Source organism: Lycium barbarum, chromosome 6 (genome assembly GCF_019175385.1).
Source record: "Lycium barbarum isolate Lr01 chromosome 6, ASM1917538v2, whole genome shotgun sequence".
In the NCBI taxonomy this organism is placed as follows: Eukaryota; Viridiplantae; Streptophyta; class Magnoliopsida; order Solanales; family Solanaceae; genus Lycium; species Lycium barbarum.
The window spans coordinates 114317583-114327875 of NC_083342.1; positions in this window are offsets into that span (position 1 = coordinate 114317583).

Below are 10293 nucleotides of genomic sequence, written 5' to 3' on the forward strand. Positions count from 1 at the left end.
TCTAAAGGGTAATAAGCTTTATAACACAAGAAATGATGAAGTTATCATAGGAGATGTTAAATTTGATGAAGGTCGTGTTTGAGAATGAAAAATTAAAGAAAATTACTACTTTAGTCCATTTTATGATGAGGAAGATGATGAAGAAGTAGTGGAGTAGCCTACTACACAACCTACAATACCTTCACCGGGAGTTCAAGAAGTTGGGGAATTAAGTTCAAGCAGAGTACCTAGAAAGATTAGAAATCTTCGTGAATTTTATGATGCACCGAAGAGTTAATAGAAAATTTAAGTGCTTTTAACTCATTTTTGTTTATTAGTGGATAGTGAGCCTCTAAGTTATGAAGATGCTGCCAAAAAATTAAAATGGAGATATGTTATGGACGACAAAATCAAGACAATCAAGAAGAATGATACATGAGAGTTGGTTACACTTCCACGAAACAAAGCAATATTGAAGTCAAATGAGTTAACAAGCTAAAGAAAATTCTAAAAACAAAAAGTGGAGAGGTACAGAGCAAGATTGGTAGTTAAGGGGTACAAACAAAAGGCCAATATTACTATGATGAAGTTTTTGCTTCAGTAGCTCGATTGATAACAATCTGTTTGATAATTTCCTTGTCATCCCAAAATCAATAGAAGACTAATCACGTGGATGTGAAGTCAGCTTTCTTAAATGGAGTTTTGGAGGAAGAAGTCTACATCGATCAACCTTTGGGTAATAAGGGTGAATGACATGAAGTTAAACTCTTGACATTAAAAAGGCTCTTTATAACTTGAAGCAAACTCTACAAGCTTGGAATTATAGAATTGACATATACTTCCAAACACTCAACATGCACTTTATCTAAAAGTTAACAATAAAGGCGACATATCAGTTGTTTGTTTGTATGTGGATAATTTTATCTTGACAGAAAATAATCTAAAGATGTTTGAATAATTCAAAGGAGCAATGACAAGAACATTTGGGATGATGAACATTGGCTTAAATGTCGTACTATCTTTACATTACAAAGGAAAGTATATATAGGGATGTTATAAAGGTCATTTTACTTTGGAAATCTAAAGAAGACCAAAGTAGAAGAGATATCTATTTACTTCAATTTATCATAGAGTAACTTATAAACACTTTACGCAAAGAAAATAAATAGATTAGAGATGGTGTAAGAGAATGGAGATTGTGTACAATTAAGTGTATATAGTCTATTTTTGTTATTTTTAGTATTTGAATATCGCGTGAAGCACAATTAGTTCACTATTAAAATAAAATAGCTAATCAAAATTGAGTCTTCAAAATGAAGATGACTTTAAATTTGAAATTATGCATCGAAAAGTTTATATGATCAGTTCACTTATTAAGTAGCAATTACAAGTAACTCTTTTGATAAGCATTAATATGGTAAAAAATAATAACTAATATGTTATCATATGTTAAAACTCACTAATAAGGTGAAAAAAGATCTTTGCACTTATATCCACAGAAGAATCTGTTAATCTTTTCAATCGGATCAGTGCAATCCCTCTTTCTTATATCAAAAGATTAACTAAATCATAAAATAAAATGAAACTCAACTTGCCTTCTCAAAAAATAAAAAATGAAACGCAACTTGGAATACAAACTAGGCAAGTCGACTATCAAGTCTACTTAAAGCTCACTCAGACATGAATAGTGAATCAAATATTAGAGAAAAGAGTAAGGAAAAAATCAATGATAATGTTAGGATTATGCATAATGACAATTAGTTGTTACTTAAGAAATATGAACACTCAACACTCAAAGGTGAAATTGAAATAATACCAAAAAACATTAAGCTAATCATTGAGTAGCTTAAGACCTTAATAATAGATCTCTTTGGAAATCCTCGCATAACCCTTGTAGGACAATAATATAACTCAATTTTTGAAAGGAGGGGCGCTTCCGATTCTATCGGTGCTTGAAACAATTTTGTCTTCTCTGTATTACTATTCCCTTGGTTAGCAATAATTGTTGTTTTTCCGATATTTGCGGGTTCTTTAAAGTACACCAAATCAGTATAGCTATCCTTCTTATGACACATCAACACAATTTGAATTAGTATCGAAATAAGTACTAAATAATTTCTTTTTTTCATTTACTTGTTGATGTAAAATTATCTTCCATTCAATAGAAAATTCTTTCGTTTTGAAGAAATTACCTACTGATTGTGTCTCTGACCTTATAGTTCTCTACCCGCTTCATTGACCACTAGGCCCACACCCTTGAGTGTATCGACTCAAATATCATGCAAATAATTTAAACATCCAATCCAAAACAAGGGTGGAAAAGCTGGAAACCTACTTTATAATCCCGTTTGAATGTTTTTTCACAATTTCATGTGAAACAATTACATAACTCTAAAGTGAAGAGCATTATATGTATGTAAGCTAAACTTAGTATGCATATAACATTGGCACAAATTATAAACTATTCTAGCTGTTTATCTTCTGAAGTGTTTTTTTTTTGGGGGGATCTGAATATCCATATCTCTTACTTCTATATATCTCAATAAAATTAAAACTGCATCTTTAATTAAGTGTACGTGGTCCTGATCTTCCTCATAACTTATTTAATTTGCATTTCAAATGTAAAGGGATTGTCACATTTGTATGAAATGATATGAGGAAAGCACTTGCATGTGAGGAAGGAGGTTTAGAGGGGGGAGGGGGGGGGGGGGGGGGGGGCTGAGGAAGCTTTTCAATTTGTAGTACATATTAAAGAACTAAAACAACAAAATGATAAATTGACAAAAAGATAGTTGACTTAAAAGAATGAAAAAGGGTCAAAAATGTCCTTAAAATATGCAAATTTTATTAAAGTTGTCCTCGGTTAATAGTTTGGCCCAGAAATACCCCATGTCGTTAATAGTTTGGCTAAAAATGCTCCTATTGTTACTTAATTGGGTAAAATTGCCTTTATTTCACAAAAACTTAACGGAACATAACTGAAAAACAATAACGACATATTTGGAGCTACACGCATACATTGAAGGCATATTTGATCCAATTTAATTGCTAACTGCAATTATTCCACAACTTGTGACATATCATTTATTAAGCAACTTGGTTAAATTCTAGGAAATTCTCACCAATTTAAGGCATCACATATGCACATACTATTCCTGATAAAAATAATAGACCCCTTTTCTTGTTTCTTTTCTTTTTAACTCTCTTTAACTTGTACCGACCCGCTAGGTTGTATGTGTGTGGGTGTGGGGGGGGGGGGGGGGGGGGGAACTAGACCTCCGTTGGGAATTTTCGAGGCCGCGAGTGAGTTCGTAGCGTGTTTTTATGTGTATGTACATGTGTTGTTTGCGTCTGCAGGGCCTCATATTGGTGTTGGGATCTTTGGGTGAAAAACTGGTGTAAAAACTGAGCTACTGGTCAAAATGGACCGCTACAGCGGGTACGGTACCGCCGTAGCGGGTCCGTCGTAGAAATGATAGGCTCGTCGCTACGGTGAGCCGGGGATTAATGAGGTCCGACATAGTGGGAGGGTTCCCGCTATAGCGAGACCGCTGCAATGAGGTTTTGATCGCTGCAGCGGTCAACGGGAGGCAGAAATCGTGTTTTATATCCTTTCCGAACTTATTCCTAACACAACTCTAAAATAGTCTTCAAGAACTCCTGTGGCGAAATTCTAAGGCTAGGGCTAAAATACTCTTGAAAAGTAAGTCTCAACCCTTAGTCTTTGTTCATTCCATCATCATGTTAGATTCCATGATTAGTTAAAGGTCCGTAAATGGTGAATGGAAGGGCTAAAACCCTGGAACTTAAGAAACCCTTGATTAATGAATGCGTTATTGTTTTTTAATCATCTAGAAGTATAGATTATCACTTCCTAGGATGAGAATTGATTATTACATGATAGGAATGATGTATTGAGACTTAGGATTTCATAAAGATGATAACTTTGGCATAAAAACTGCTTGTAGAAGGGTTGGAATGATTAGAAAACCTATGAGCAGATAGAATATGATTATTGGGGTTGATATTATGATGAATTCACACTTAGTTATAGTTCACCCATTTAAAAAGGGTAGAAGTAGTTGGGTTGTTTTCCCAAAATTATTGTATTGATTGAATAGATGATTCGAATACTCATGTAGCGCTATATTTCTAGACTTTGAACATTCGGAAGCTTTGCGAAGTGGGAAAGCTATCGCGGAGTAATTACATTCTCTTAGTTCTGCTTTTAGGTAGGTTGCGGTCTACTTGAGTTAGACTTTGATTAGTTGATTGCATATGTTATGAAATGGATAGAAAAAGCATGATTAGGGCTTCGGACATAAAGTGTGGTTGGAAATTCCCTTATTTGATAATTGATTGATTGATCATGTGATTAACTATTATGATATGGTAAAGAAGGAGTTAATGAATATTCTTCTTGTTGACTTGAAGTAATCGCTTACTCATGGTATTGATGAATTGATTCTCGAGTCTTGATATGACTTGTGACATGGTGATTTGTGTTCCTTGATATTGATTTATTGATTGTTCACATTCCTTAATTGATTGTGGAATGGAAATACATTGTGATAAGAAAGATATTATAAATATGAAAAGGCACATTTGACAAGGGGGTGAGGATGTGCCTAGTTATGGGCTCGTGATCCGAGGTCAGTTTCGGAGCGAGTGGTACTTGGACATTATGGGTCCCCTGCAGGTCATGACTATCTCGGAAAAACAATATCATTGAGCATTTGTGTACATGGTTGAGATACTTTCATTATTTATTGCATTGCATCGGACTCATGGCTACTTGGCCAAACACTACCATTTAGCATGTGTATACATATATGTGACATAGTTGAGATAATTCGTGAGATACAGCTGTGTTGGTGATTACATGATTGAGTTACTTTTATTGATTGTTGGTTGTGTGGGCTTATCTTAATTCAGTGGTATGATTCTTGTTGATAACTTCTTGTGGTTATGTGTTGTTGTGCCTATCTGTTGTTTTATTGATTTCGCAATTTATGTATCATACTAATCTTACTCGGCTATAATACCTACCGGTACATAGTGTTTGTACTGATACTACCTTGATGCATTCTTTTGAGTGCAGATTGTGATCCAGAGGCATTTACGAGACCTCATATTTAGCATGAGGCTAGTTTTTGACAGATTCGAGAGTGAGCTCTTATCCATGCCAGGCCGCCTGAAGATCTTTCCTATTTTAGATGTCTACTTCACTTCAGACATTTATGTTTATTTCAGACAGTTGTTCATTCTTTAGAGAGTTATGTTTTAGAGTCCTTGTATGATGACTTTTGAATTTTGGGGTTGTAATAGCTAGACTTCCGTACTTTCATTTATTTACGACATGACTAGACGTTTGAATGATTGTTACTTTGTTTATATTCTTGATAGATCTAAAAATGGCTAGGTAATTGGTAATCGTTAGATGGTTTGTTAAGAGGATTGGTTTGCCACTAGGTGAATTAGTGTGGGTGCCACTCACGGCTATTGGGTCATGACAAAGTTGGTATCAGAGCATTAGGTTCATCGATCTCGCTATGGGACATGTCTACTAGAGTCTTGCGGATCGGTACGGAGACATTTGTACTTATCTTCGAGAGGTTATGGGACACTAGGAAAATTTAATTTCTTTTTCTTTCGTGCTACGTGATTCCAATTGGTATTTGGATAATTCAAATTAGTATCTGAATTTTCTTTCTATTCTCTCAAAGATGGTGAGGACTCGTGCGACAGAAGCAAATGAGGCGCCTGTGCCGGCCGCTAGGGCCACAGTTCGTGGAGGAGGCCAGGCCAAAAGGCGTTGTCATGGTAAAGGCAGGGAAGCAGCAGCACCAGCCAGGGGCGAGGCACCTGTGGCTGCTCAGCACCGCATTAGTCCCCTAAGCCTCAGGTAGTTCCAGATGAGACAACAGAGATTGAAGCAGCACCAGCTCAGCCAGATACTATAGCTCCTCCTCAGTGTTGTCAGATGTGATGGTCCGAGTGTTGAACCTGCTAAATGGCTTGACAGAGGAAGGTGTGTTACCAACTGTTCCAGGTGCTCAGGGTGCCAGAGTGGGTGATCCGTTTCCCAGCGGAGTTCGTGCTCTAGCATTACAGCATGCTGTAACTGTGGCTCCTCGTTTGGATAAGGCTCCGGATTAGAGGTATTTCCTAGACCAGTGGGAGGTTCAGTGTTGACCGAGGATGAGCATAATTTATTTTGGAGGTTCACTAAGATAAAGCCTCTAGAGTTCTTCAGCACTGAGGTTGAGAATGCTTACGAGTTCATTATGGACTGTCATGAGAGTCTCCATAATATTGGGGGGGGGGGGGGGGGCGAGGGGTGGTAGAGAAGTATGGTGTGGAGTTTGTTACCTTCCAGCTCTTGGGTGATGCCAAGTTATGGTGGAGGGCTTTTGTAGAGTACAGGACAGCGGGGTCACCTCTGTTGACATGGACTCAGTTTTATCATGTGTTCTTAGACAAGTATGCTCCTCATACTTTGATGGACTGCAGGATTGATGAATTCAGTAATATTGAGCAGGGTAATTTGTCTGTAGCTGCTTATGAGGCTCGATTTCATTCGTTGTCTCATTATGCCCTCCACCTTGTGCCTACTGAGGAGGAGAAGGGGTTAGGAGATTTATGAAGGGATTGAACACCGCCCTTCAGTTGTCAGCTTTTCAGCTTGCAACAACAAGTGCTTCCTTTCAGGAAGTAGTGGATCACATTAGGACCATTGAGGGTGTGAGGCAGGACAGTTATAATAAGTACACAGAGAAGAAGGCCTGAAAGGATAGTAGTTTCAGTGGCTCTTTCTCAAAGGGCCAGGGTTCCTGGGTCTTTTCGGGATGCCCTTTTCAGTCACCCATACAAGCTATAGCTGGGGGCCCATCGGGTGCCAGTCAGCACTATTTCAGTCAGCCAGGGGGTTCGCAAACCAGAGCCCCAGATTATGGTGGTTACTCGCCTTCGTCCGTCTCTATTCAGCGCCCGACACTAGACAACGGATGCTTCGAGTGCGGTAATACGGGATATTTCAAAAGAAATTATCCCAGCCAGGGTACTCAATTTTAGGCTCCCAGAGCTTCAGCATCAGGTAGAGAGAGAGGATCTTATGGGGGTAACTACGCTCAATCTGGGCGTGGCGTTCACACGACAGGTATGGCAACCAGCCTAATCGAGGCAGGTTTCAGATTGGTAGAGGTGGACATCAGCCGGGCAGAAGCGGAACCCTGACAAGACAGGTTGATCGCGATGGATCGCAAGCTACTGGCGGACAGGTTCATTGTTATGCCTTTCCTGATAAGACAGGCTGAGGGCTCAGATGCAGTTATTATAGGTAACATCTCAATCTGTCACTGGATGGCTTCTGTATTGTTTGACCTGGGTTTTATATTTTCTTATGTGTCTACATATTTATCTGTGGGTCTTGATATGGTCTGTGATTTACTTGATGCCCCTATATATATATATATATATATATATATATATATATATATATCCACTCCAGTTGGAGATTCTGTGGTTGTAGATAGAGTTTTTCGATCTTGTACTGTCACACTTACAGGGTCTAGCACCTGGGTTGACTTAGTGATTTTAGACATGATAGACTTTGATGTCATCCTGGGTATGAGTTGGCTAGCTCATTATCACGCAATCCTAGACTGTCATGCCAAGACAGTCATCTTAGCTATGCTCGGGGTGCCTAGACTTGAGTGGAAGTGTAACTTTAGTCCCTCACCGAAGAAAATCATTTCTTTTATTCTTGCAAAGAAATTAGTGGCTAGGTGGTGTTTGGCTTATTTGGCACATATCTATGATACCAGTGTTAACGGTCCATCTATTAAGTCAGTTCCTGTAGTGCGTGAGTTTGCGAAGGTGTTTCCCGCAGATTTGTCGGGCATGCCACCGGACCGTGACATTTATTTCTGCATTGACTTAGAGCAACAAACTTGCCCCTATTTCCATCTCGCCATATCGGATGGCACCAGTAGAGTTGAAGGAATTAAAAAAACATCAGGATCTTCTTAGTAAGGGCTTCATCCGTCTGAGTGTCTCCCCGTAGGGCACTTCTGTTCTGTTTGTGAAAAATAAAGATGGGAATATGCGGATGTGCATTGATTACCGCCAATTAAATAAAGTCATCATTCGGAATAAATATCCTATCCTTTGTATTGATGACTTCTTTGACTAGCTTCAGGGGGGTTCTGTGTTTTCAAAAATTGATTTGAGATTAGGATATCATCAGTTAAAAATTCGGGCAGAGGATATTCCTAAGACAGCTTTCCGGATCAGGTATGGGCATTATGAGTTTCTGGTTATGTCTTTCGGGCTTACTAATGCCCCAGCTGCTTTGAAGTAATCGCTTACTCATGGTATTGATGAATTGATTCTGAGTCTTGATATGACTTGTGACATGGTGACTTGTGTTCCCTAATATTGACTTATTGATTGTTCACATTCCTTAATTGATTGTGGAACGGAAATACATTGCGATGAGAAAGATCTTATAAATATGAAAAGGCACATTTGACAAAGGGGTGAGGATGTGGCTTAGTTATGGGCTCGTGATCCGAGGTCAGTTTCAGAGCGAATGGTACATAGACACCATGAGTACCCTGCAGGTCATGACTATCTGGGGAAAACAATATCATTTAGCATGTGTGTACACGGTTGAGATACTTTCATTATTTATTGCATTGCATCGGACTCATGACTACTTGGCCAAACACTACCATTTAACATGTGTGTACATATACATGACATAGTTGAGATAATTTGTGAGATATAGCTGTGTTAGTGATTACATGATTGAGTTACTTTTATTGATTGTTGGTTGTGTGGGCTTATCTTAATTCAGTGGGATGATTCTTGTTGATAACTTCTTGTGGTTATGTGTTGTTGTGCCTATATGTTATTTTATTGATTTTGTGATTTATGTATGATACTAGTCTTAGTCTGCCTATGATATCTACCGGTACATAGTGTTTGTACTGATACTACCTTGCTGCATTCTTTTAAGTGCAGATTGTGATCCACAAGCATCTACGAGACCTCATATTTAGTGTGAGGCTAGTTTCTGACAGATTTGAGGGTGAGTTCCCATCCATGCCAGGCCGCCTGAAGATCTTTCTTATTTTAGATGTCTACTTCACTTCAGACATTTATGTTTATTTCAGACAGTTGTTCATTCTTTAGACGGTTATGTTTTAGAGTCCTTATACGATGACTTTCGAATTTTGGTGTTGTAATAGTTAGACTTCCGCACCTTTATTTATTTATGTCATGACAAGACGTTTGAATGATTATTACTTTGTTTATATTCTTGATATGTCTAAAAATGGCTAGGTAATTGGTAATCGTTGGATGGTTTGTTAAGAGGATTGGTTCACCACTAGGTGAATCAGTGTGGGTGCCACTCACGGCTATTTGGGTTGTGACATAACTAATAAAAAGTGAGAAGTAATATTTTTTGCTTCTTAATATTGTTTTATCAATTAAAATAAAATAACGTCATGTACTTTTTAATCTCACAATATAGGTCATGTATATAAGATCATAATTACCTCGTCATCAATTTTCATTAGATAACGATAAAACTCTTTTTTTCTAAAAAATATGGGAAATATTTTTATTTCTTAATCTTCTGAATTGAAGTACGATAAGCATTTACTAATATAATCCTTGATTTTAAAGTTCAAACGAAAAAAAAGGGAGTCAACAGTAACTCCATCGATGATATTTTACAGATATTTTGTGATTTGAATCAATGTAATGAATTTTCTTATTTTATGACATTATGGTTGTTATATCTTTACCTAGATCTCTAATTTAAATTGTACAAAATGGCTCAATTGTGTGCTCTAGGTGATACCTTAAAGTGGTGAGAAAATTCACTGCAGTTTAGTCAAGTTGCTTCATATAAATGCAACTTCACAAGTTATTGAATAAAAATTAGGAATTAAATTGGACCAACCATGTCCTTTGTATGCGTGTAGGTCTAAATATGCCCTTATTAGTCTTCTATGTATATTCGGTCAAGTTCTATGTGAAATAAGAGCATTTTTTTCCCAATTAAGTAACAATAGAAGCATTTTTTACCAAACTAATAATAGCACGGCACCTTTAGGCCAAACTATTAACGGAGAAAAATTTGATGAATTTCACATGCTTTAAGGGCATTTTCGATCATTTTCCGATAAAAGAAAGAAGAATATGGAAACCTATAAAGAAAAATAAAAGGCTTGAGAATGTAACAAAGCTGTTAATTTACTACAGCTATCTAAATGTAATTTCCTTGCATATTTTATTACA